We start from the raw sequence: 9,734 nt of genomic DNA, 5'->3' as shown, positions 1-9,734 counted from the left end.
CACAAACGACTTTTTCTAGTGGTTGTGAACAAAATTTGAGAATCTTCGGCCTTATTCATACAAAGCAGAGGAATCGTATATCCTATGACACTTTGGAGAAGTTAGTATATGTCCACTATAACATGAGACTGAGAGTTAGACACCTCATTAAAGATAGAAGACATACAGAAGGTTATTTCAACCCAATTGATCTTGATGATATATATAATGAAGAAGATCCAATGATATCTTGGTTAGAAGATAAAGACAAAGAAACAAGGGTCTTAGATGAATTGGGTAATCCTCCAAGACCTAATCCCTATATTGTAAATCAAATGGGGATAAATGTTGATGTTTAGGTCAGAGAATAGACAGGTAATAGTGGGATAGGTAATGGTAATGAGTCTACTAATGATGATGGTGGTGATAGTGGTGGTGATGGTGATGGGGGCGGTGATGGTAATGATGATGGTGATGATGGTGATGGTGGTGTAAGATTTAATTCTGGCTATGAATATGACAGAGGTGGCTATGATAGAACAAGTGGTCACAATGAAGGTGATGCTACTAATAGCTTTTTCAAATATACACCACCTATGGATGATTTAATGCCACCTAATCAAGAGCAATACCATCTAAGTCGCAGAGACATGCAATTAATGAATATTTCCAATTATGGTTCTTATGGTTATGGAAGATTAGATGAATGGAACCAACATTATGGAAGATCCAGGGAAAATAATGAGATGATGCATGGATTAAGTAGAATGAGTTTAAGTTTAACTTCTAATTATGGTTATAGCTCTTCTCAATATGGATATGAGTCATATGACACAAGTTGTACAACTACAACCCCTAGAGCAACAATGAATTCTTGGCTTTTTAGTGGTTTTGCTGAAGGATACGGATCAAATTATCATACTCAACTTTGTTATCAACAATGTTGTACTAGGGAGCAATTTGAGCATTTCAGACAAATATATACAATGTCATACTCTAATAGAATAAGTTAAGGTGAATATTGCGCTTTGGTTAGAAATCAACACAATGTATATATAAGCAATTATTGGTTGTCATCACATGATTTCAGGTATATAAGTAAATAACTTATCAAATAATTAATTTTTATTATGATTTTAATATTTATTTATTAATTATTTTTGAATTGTATGTTATATAGGTTATTAACAGACATCATCACTCATGAAGGTATGTTTTACACTTCTATTATTAAATGTTTTTTCTTTAATTTTAGACAATATTTTATGTTGAATTATGTTGTATGTGTTGAATAGAATTATTAAATATTGATGTGATTATAATTTTAATAAACATTGTTTAGATGTTCACATATGTTAAGTACTTGAGTATGATGCGGTTCCTCATAAATTCTATTAAAATATATTAATTTAATGTATATATCTTATTAAAGCCTTATATTTAGTGTTATTGGTGTATTGTTATGTTATATTGAAGTTTTTATAGTGTTTTTATGCGTATCTTTGTGTATCTATGTGTATCTATGCGTATCTTAATTTTTCTCCGATACGCATGCGTATCCAAAGCGTATCTCGATACATATCTTAAAATTACCTTCCCAATATGCTGTGTATCCGATATTTTGAACCTTGGGTGTGCCAGATGTTGCAATCCCGTATTCGGGGCTGACAGTGGCAAAAAAAACATAAATTTGATGAACTTTTAAATTGGGTTTTGTCCTTTATTAGTTTTAAGTGGGGGTATGTTTGGTATTTTAAGCTTTTTAAGCCTATTTGGCTCAAATTCATTGGTCCAGGTGTTTTAATGGGGTCAAGTAAAGAGCTAACATCAGTCTCCACCCTCTTAAGATCTTAAGTTGGATAGCTGATGTGGTGGCTCAATCTAGTACATCAAAAGGGTACCTCTCTAGTTTAATGGTCAAATGGATGAATATGGTCATGAAATTTGGTGTGCTAGGGTTTTTTAGGTCTCAGAACACATCAGTGAGGTCTGATCGGAATCTTTGTTTATTGAAGGGTAAAAAGGAGGAATTTTGGGATGAAATTTGGTGGGTAGGCATTTTTTTATCAATCTGAATCTGATGAAAGTAATGGATCTTTGATCAGAGGTGTAGATTGATATATTTAGTTCAAATCATGGTCTTAGCTTATGGTTTTTCAATCAATGAGAGGGTGTGAAATGAAATCTTACTTTTTCAATAGTTAAATGGAGGTGTTTCGTCATAAAATTTGATGTGTTGGGATTCTTTGGGTCTATAAACATGGTGGCAGGGTTTGATTGGTCAAATAAGACTTGGACTATGGAGATTCATGATGGGTAAGCTTTTGATCAATAGAATTCATCAAAATAGAATCAATGTTTGATGTTTAGTAAAACAAAGGGAATTTTGGAATAAAATTTGATGGGTAGGTATGGATTGGGCTTATGAGGTTGTTGGAAGGGTTTGATCATGTTAGGTATGTATAGATCATTTGCTTGATGTTTAGTAAAACAAAGGAAATTTTGGAATAAAATTTGATGGGTAGGTATGGATTGGGCTTATGAGGTTGTTGGAAGGGTTTGATCGTGTTAGGTATGTATAGATCATGGGTTTTAGGTTCAAGGAGCGTTGTAGTGTTATATGCATCGAAATGGAATCTCTAATGGATGATTGGCTAGATCTAGGAATTTATGGTTGAAATTTTGTGTGATAGGTCGTTTAAGGATTTTTTTTTTCACGTAATGGAGTTTAATCGGGGATCAAGTATGGTGATGTGGCATAATCAAGACCATTGAAAGGGAATCATGTAGATTTAACGATGGATTTATGAACATTTGGGCTAAAATTTTGTTTCTTAGGGTTTTGGCATGTTTTAAAGTGACTGGTGTGATCGGGCATCCAGAATGTAGGAGATGGGTCAAAGAAGGGACCGAGCAAAAATCGGGTGCTAACACTTATCTTTTTTTGTGTATGTTGGACAACCCCATATTTCCAAGTATCTTATACTTGGCTTCTTGCCAGTCTATAGCTTAAAAGGAGTCTTAGGAACTAACTTGGTTGGAACTCAGTTTAGCACGTAGATCGCAGTCTCTAATTCGTGTCCTCAAAAGGATATGGGTAACTCTAAGTAGACAAGAAGTTACTTAACCATATCCAATAAAGTACGATTTCTTGTCTTTGATACACCGTTTAATTGTGGTGTAGAAGGAGGAGACAATTGTGCTATAATCTCATTGTCCTTTAAGTAGTCCCTAAATTCGTTAGAGAGATAATCACTTCCTCGATCTGATCAAAGATTTTGATTTGTCTCTCTAACTGTTTCTCGACTTCATGTCTGAACTCCTTAAACTTTTCAAAGGATTCGAACTTATGTCTCATTAGGTACACATAACCATACCGAGAGTAGTCATCAATGAAAGTTATAAAGTAAGAGTGTTGGTTCCATGTCCTAACATTCATGGGACCACATGCATCAGTTTGTATAAAGTCAAGTGTGCTCATACTTCTTTCAGGCTTACCTGTATATAGCCTTTTTGCCATCTACAGGTTGGTATATATTCTACTGTGAGAAAATCTAGAGGACCATCTTTCACCAATCTTGTGATATGTTTTTTGTTTATATGTTCAAGTCGGTAATTCCACAGACATGTAGGATTTATCGTTTCTTGTGTTCTTTTCTTAGGGATGTGTTCTGTCATTGTTTCACATTTATTTCTAGAGATGGGTCGAGAACATAACGACCATTCTCAAGTTCCCATAAGTAAGGAATTTGTTATTTAATTTAATTGTAATATTATTACTAAATAAAATATAACCATCCTTACATAGCTTAAAAACAAAAATCAAATTTCTTTTAAGCTGCGAAACATAAAGAAAATCTTTAAGGGTAATAATCCATCTTCTAAAACCTAAGTCTATTGATCCTATAGTAGTAGTAGTTACAACAGTTGTAGATGCACCCAGGTAGAAAACAACCTCATCATCACTTAGCCTTCTACTTTCCTTGAAACCTTACAAAGAGTTACATGCATGAATGGAAGCCCTAGGCACCAAGAGGCAAAAGTGACCAACATATTGGTCTTTGTGCCTTGAGTTTTGAAAATGCATTCTTTCTTCTTCCTAAGGGATTCCAGATATTGAGGACAATTCCTCTTTTAGTGCTCAATCTTCTTGCAGAAGTGACATTCATTTGATGACTTGTCTTTATTCTGCTTTTTTTGTTTGTCGCCCTTCCTTTAAGGCCTCTTCTTGCCCTTTCATTTCTTCCTACTAGATTTGCCTCTTTCAACAAGCATGGCTATTGGCTTGTCCTTCTTAATCAGTTCCTCAACTCTCTACAACATATTGTTGATGTATTGCAAGCTAGCTATTAGCTTGTTCATGTTGTAGTTCTTGACAAACTAACTAAAGGATGTGGGCAGAGAGTTTAAGATGGCATTTGTGTCTCAGTCATCCTCGTGGTCATCAATAGTTTGAGGACATTCTGTCGTGTAACATGATTATACTTCTTATACATGGCTTTTAGACTATCTAGAATATCTTTGCAGATATCAATTTTGTTAAACAGTCTCTACATAGAATTGTCTAGTAAGGCTATGATGTAACACCGAGCAAGAGAGTTTTTCTCTTTCCATTACTAATATTCCCTTCTTCTTGCCACAGAGGCTCTATTAGGGAGGAGTTTTGGTGTCGAGTTGGTGAAAATCTTGTTCAGTTTTTCATACGTGAGAACCAAGTTATGGTTATGAAACCAATCTGTGCAGTTTAGTCCCTTGAGTTTGTTGTCGTCTAACAATTTTGTGAATTATCCGTGTATCATTTATACAAATTGCATGAATATACTAGTCCATGACCTAATCATTGTTTCATGTTATGTACCATAGAAGGGACTTTTATCTATGTTTCATATCCATTTGTTCATCTCTAAGATTTCTCTTTATCTTAAGGACGGAGACACAAATCATATCTATGGAAATGTGGGAAATCACATAGGTGCATGGGGCCAACTATTTCAGTTGCATAACCCATCGCTTTTTGTGAAGGATGACATATCCACCCATTTCACAAGCTTTCCCTTTGGCCTCCATCAAACAAGGTTCATTGTCATTTTAGGTTAAACCTTTCTAACTAGTAAATGTTGACCCATCATATCAGGAGCCCCAAGGTACTATGAAAAAGTCTTCCATTTTAGGATAGGCCCATAAGCCCCTACCCAATAGTCAATGATGCCCCTATCAACCTATAAAGCAATCCCACTGGCTGTTTTAGTAAAATGGATAGCCCAATTTTATGATCCATCTCCGCCCACTAATTCAACCCATTTTCATGCTAATAATGGAAGGCCTTTAAAGATATCATCTTATGACATTTACTATCTCATAGCACTTATATTAATCATGAGGGAGTAATTATATCAGTTCCTAGGTCAATTTTAGGTCTTACCATAGTGGCTCCCATTGACTTTCATAAAGTCATATTCAAATGGGCCCTAAGTGGGTCAAGGTTCCCACAGGGTTCCTCTTTGGGGAGGAAACAAGAGAATGTCCCATTAAAAGGTGATCATACAATGATCTATGGACATCATGGCAATGATGTGCACTCAGCCATGGTGGGCATGGAGAGCCACATAAGTCTTTCACGGGCCAAGCACTTATGGCCCATTTACGAATCACATCTGCATAGCACATCATACACATAATCGATTAAAATCAAATTAAAACATATAAAATCCAAACCTAACCAGATTAACACATAATCATCCCATTAATGGTCACAATTATCAAATAATATTTATCTTGGTATATGAGCCCAACTGCAAAAGGCAGTTTGGCCCATATAGCTATTCATGCTGAAATAGGCTTAACTTGCTTTAATCTAACTTAATTAAACTTTACAAGCATGGGCCAACTTGGTCCATGTAATGGCACATCAAACCCCTGGCCTAGATCCAAAATTAATCACTTATACAGTGATCCAAGGGGCTGTTAATAGTCTTTAGACAACCATAGGTTTGGCCCATGTAAGTTGGGCCAAAACTAGGTTAAATCAGCCTAAGGTTTGGTGCCCAAAACATGCATCAATCCACATAAATTATGACATGAAAATTCTCAGTTATGGTTCACAATCATATCAGCAAATAAACAATAATTAATCAAAATTAAAAAAAAAAAAAAACTAGAGCTAATAATGTGATGGTTCGAATTCAATCCGGACAAATGTAGGAAGCCATCGAACTGCTATCTCCATATCAACCTTCTTCTCTTTCTCTTTCTTTGTGATCTCCAATGATTTCTTTGATGTAAATAAAATAGAAAAACCCTTTCCCAATGCTTACTGTCAGCACCCAATTTTTGCTTGGTCTGTTCCCTGAACCTCCAATTTACTCCAGATTCCCAATCAAACTCTTGATCCTTCTGAAACACCTAAAAACCCAAGAAACCCAAATTTTGCCTTGAAAGCCCTCAAAATCATCACTAAATCATCCCGATACCAATCCGATGGTCCCAAGAAACACCTACCCGCACCTCAATTCTTAAATCAGATGCAACCATTAAACCCCAAACAACCCAAAATACTCGCCCACAAAATTTTAGTTCAATATTCCTCCATTTTCCTTTACATCAAGCAAAGATTCTATTTCAAGCCATTTCAATAACCTAAACACCCACAACTCTAATCCCTCAGTCCTAACACATCCAAACCGATCATACCACACCATTAAACTCTGAGCACACCAAAACAACTGTGCATAAAGTTTTAACCCAAGATTCCCCCATTTACCTTTCCATCAAACCAAGATTTCATTCCAAATCATTCTGTTAACCTAAATTCCTATGATCTTGACCTCCTTGAACCAATCAGACATCACCACTAGATCCCAAATACATTAAAATAACCACTTGTAAAATTTCAGCCCAAAATACCCTTGTTTGCCCCGTAATCGCACCAAGATTTCATTTCGAAACCTTAAATTGACCGATGCAATACTTTTCTAGATCTACCCGATCTAGGCCTATTTGGCCCAATTTGATAATACCAATGAACCTAAAATGTCCAAAAACCCCACCCTAACAAATCTCAACCATGAATACCCCAATTTACCCCTTCATCCAAAAAGATTCTATTTTGGTCAATCTCGTAGGTCAACACACAAACCCACTCTCCATGGTCAGACCCATCTCAACCCTCTAATTTTTAACCTGAAACCACCCAGCATTGGACCAAAACCCTAATTTGACCCCTCTAGACCGACTTTGACCTAGACTATGAAATTGCCAAAATCTACCCCCAAATTTCCTAAAAATTATAAAACTACCCTTACTCCCCATTATAAAATCAAAACTTAACCTAATTCAGAAAAGGGGCTGAATTTGAAGATCTATTGTTCACCTAACCCAACCTTGCGACACCCGAACAATGGCAACGATAATCCCCGCCACCATCTCTCTCTCTCTCTCTCTATTTCTTCATTTTCTTCTTCCTCTCCTAATATTTCCGCCAAAATCACCCGAAGAACACAATGGCAGCAAAGAGAAAAAACCTTCCTCTCCATTTTTCTGATTCCCTTACATTGCTCACCGGTCCTTTCGATCTTCCTCTTCTACCATCGGTTCCCGATCCACCATCCCCTTCGATGAAGGTGGAAGAGCTGCAATAGCAGTGTGTTCTGTTTGTTCCCACTGACTTGATGCACATCCAGATCCCCCTCTTGCTAGTGGCCACCGAAACGAGTTGAGACTCCCCTACACCACCAATCGGCTCCAAGCTAACACAAGGTTGAAAATATCGTCACCTATCGGCCTATATCATCTTATATGTATCGTATCAAAGCCTCCCCAATACGCCCCTACAGGGGGTGTTTCAAGTTGGTGAGTGTTTTAGGGTGTAGACCGGCCTTAAAACAGCCCCTTTGAACCAAATTTGAAAAAAATAAAAATAAAATAAAATAAAGTACCGAGTCCAAAGTAGGCTTCTTTGGTTGCTAGCCTTCAAACCTCCACCCATGGACATGTAGGCTTCTTTGGTTGATGGCTAGTTTGAAGGTTTTGGGGAAGCCTTTGAGGACCAAAGTCTAAAGGTACACACCTACTATCCTTCCTCTAATAGGTAAAATAGGATTCTAATTATATTTTCATGAGAGTGTGTAATTGTGAGTATTCAAGCATGCAAGAAAAGTGAATAGAAAAGCAACAAAGAACAAGGGGAGAATGTAGTTCAAGTTTGCAAGCAATCTTATAAGTTTCTAGGTGGCCACACTTGGGTATCTTAAATCTAAGAGAACATAAAATGCTAGCCAACAGAAGCTAAAGATAGAAAGGAAGTAAAATAAGAAACTAAAGATGGAAAGAAAATAAGGAAAATAACTATAATTTACAACTATTCATAGATAAGGCTAAGCATAGTCAATTAAAAAGGAACAAAGAAGTTTGAAAAACTTTCCACGTAAGGGGACACCACAAGAAAAGAGGGGGGAGACAAAAAACCCAGAAAAAACAAAAAAGGAAAAAAAACTTTTGGGGCCTGCCATTTAGAAACTGTAAATTTTTTCTGTGGTACTGAAGGCTAGTCGTGATAGAGACCCAGTGCACTATGATGGAGGGTGCGATGTAATAACAGGGTACAAAAAGGGTATATGGGTGTGGTTTAGAGTGCGACGAAGGCATCCTGAGGTGCGATAGGCATGTCTTGAGGTGTGACGATCAAATTCTAAGGTGCGATGAGTAGGTTCTGAGGTGCGATGGAAAGGTTATGAGGTGTGATGAGCATGCTTTGATGTGCGATTTTGAACTTCTTGGCTACGATGAATCCAAAGGAATGTGCGATTTTTATGTTTTTGCTTCAATGAAGCTAAAGGAATGTGCAATTTGGATGTTTTGTGCTAATATGGGGCTGAAGAAAAGTGTGACTTTCTAGGTTGTGATAGACTTGAAAGGAACTACGATTTTGAACCTCTAGATTGTGATGGGATTGAAAGGAGATGCGACTTTAAACTTCTGGGCTACGATGGGATTGCAAGAGCTGCAATTTTGATGGAGGCATAGTTTTGGGGGAGACTTTAAGTGTGGTTTTGGAAAATGTGTGGTTTTTTGTGAGACTTTGGTTGAACATTTGGAAAAGGTGTGGTTCAAGGTGAAGTTTCAGGTGCGATAGAGGTAAGGTGTTCTATTGGAGAGGTCTGTCTGGGCTCTGTAAGCCTAAGAAGCGATTTCAGTGTATCAGGCAGAGGTCTCCTATGCCAAACAATGCTAAAACACAACTTTGAACCATGTTGGTTAAGTCTATCACACATAGCATTCCTGAGGTGCGATTTTAAATCGCAACCCCAACAATTTTTAAACATCTTCAGTCATCATAGCGCATAGTGAAAAGGCATGAAATTGAAACCAAATAACACCCAATAAAAGTACTTACTCACTCCTCAGCAGAGTCACCAGCTGTGAGTTCCAGAAAGCTCATGACTAACTCAAAGAAATGGAGTTGCCACCCATTTTTAGAGGAAATGGGCCCTCACTTTTAGATTCAAAAGTCAAATTACTTACTTTGATAGTGACTCCATTCTTTGCCAAAAAAGGCACCTATCTAAGAGATTTTGGATCCTAAGGATTGGGAAAGGGAATGTGGTAGGTACCCCTCTCTCCAAGCTGCTATAGTAGCCCAATACAAGAGTTGTCTAGGCTATATTTCGCATGAAAAACAATAGAAATAATTGTTGGAATTTCTGAAATCTGGAGAAACTTGCTCTCAACTTCTCCTAAAACCAATTTTGAGGTGATGT

The sequence above is a fragment of the Nelumbo nucifera genome, chromosome 1, assembly GCF_055504915.1.
Source record: "Nelumbo nucifera cultivar China Antique chromosome 1, China Antique-T2T, whole genome shotgun sequence".
Classification (NCBI taxonomy): domain Eukaryota; kingdom Viridiplantae; phylum Streptophyta; class Magnoliopsida; order Proteales; family Nelumbonaceae; genus Nelumbo; species Nelumbo nucifera.
This window is presented reverse-complemented; position numbering follows the sequence as displayed.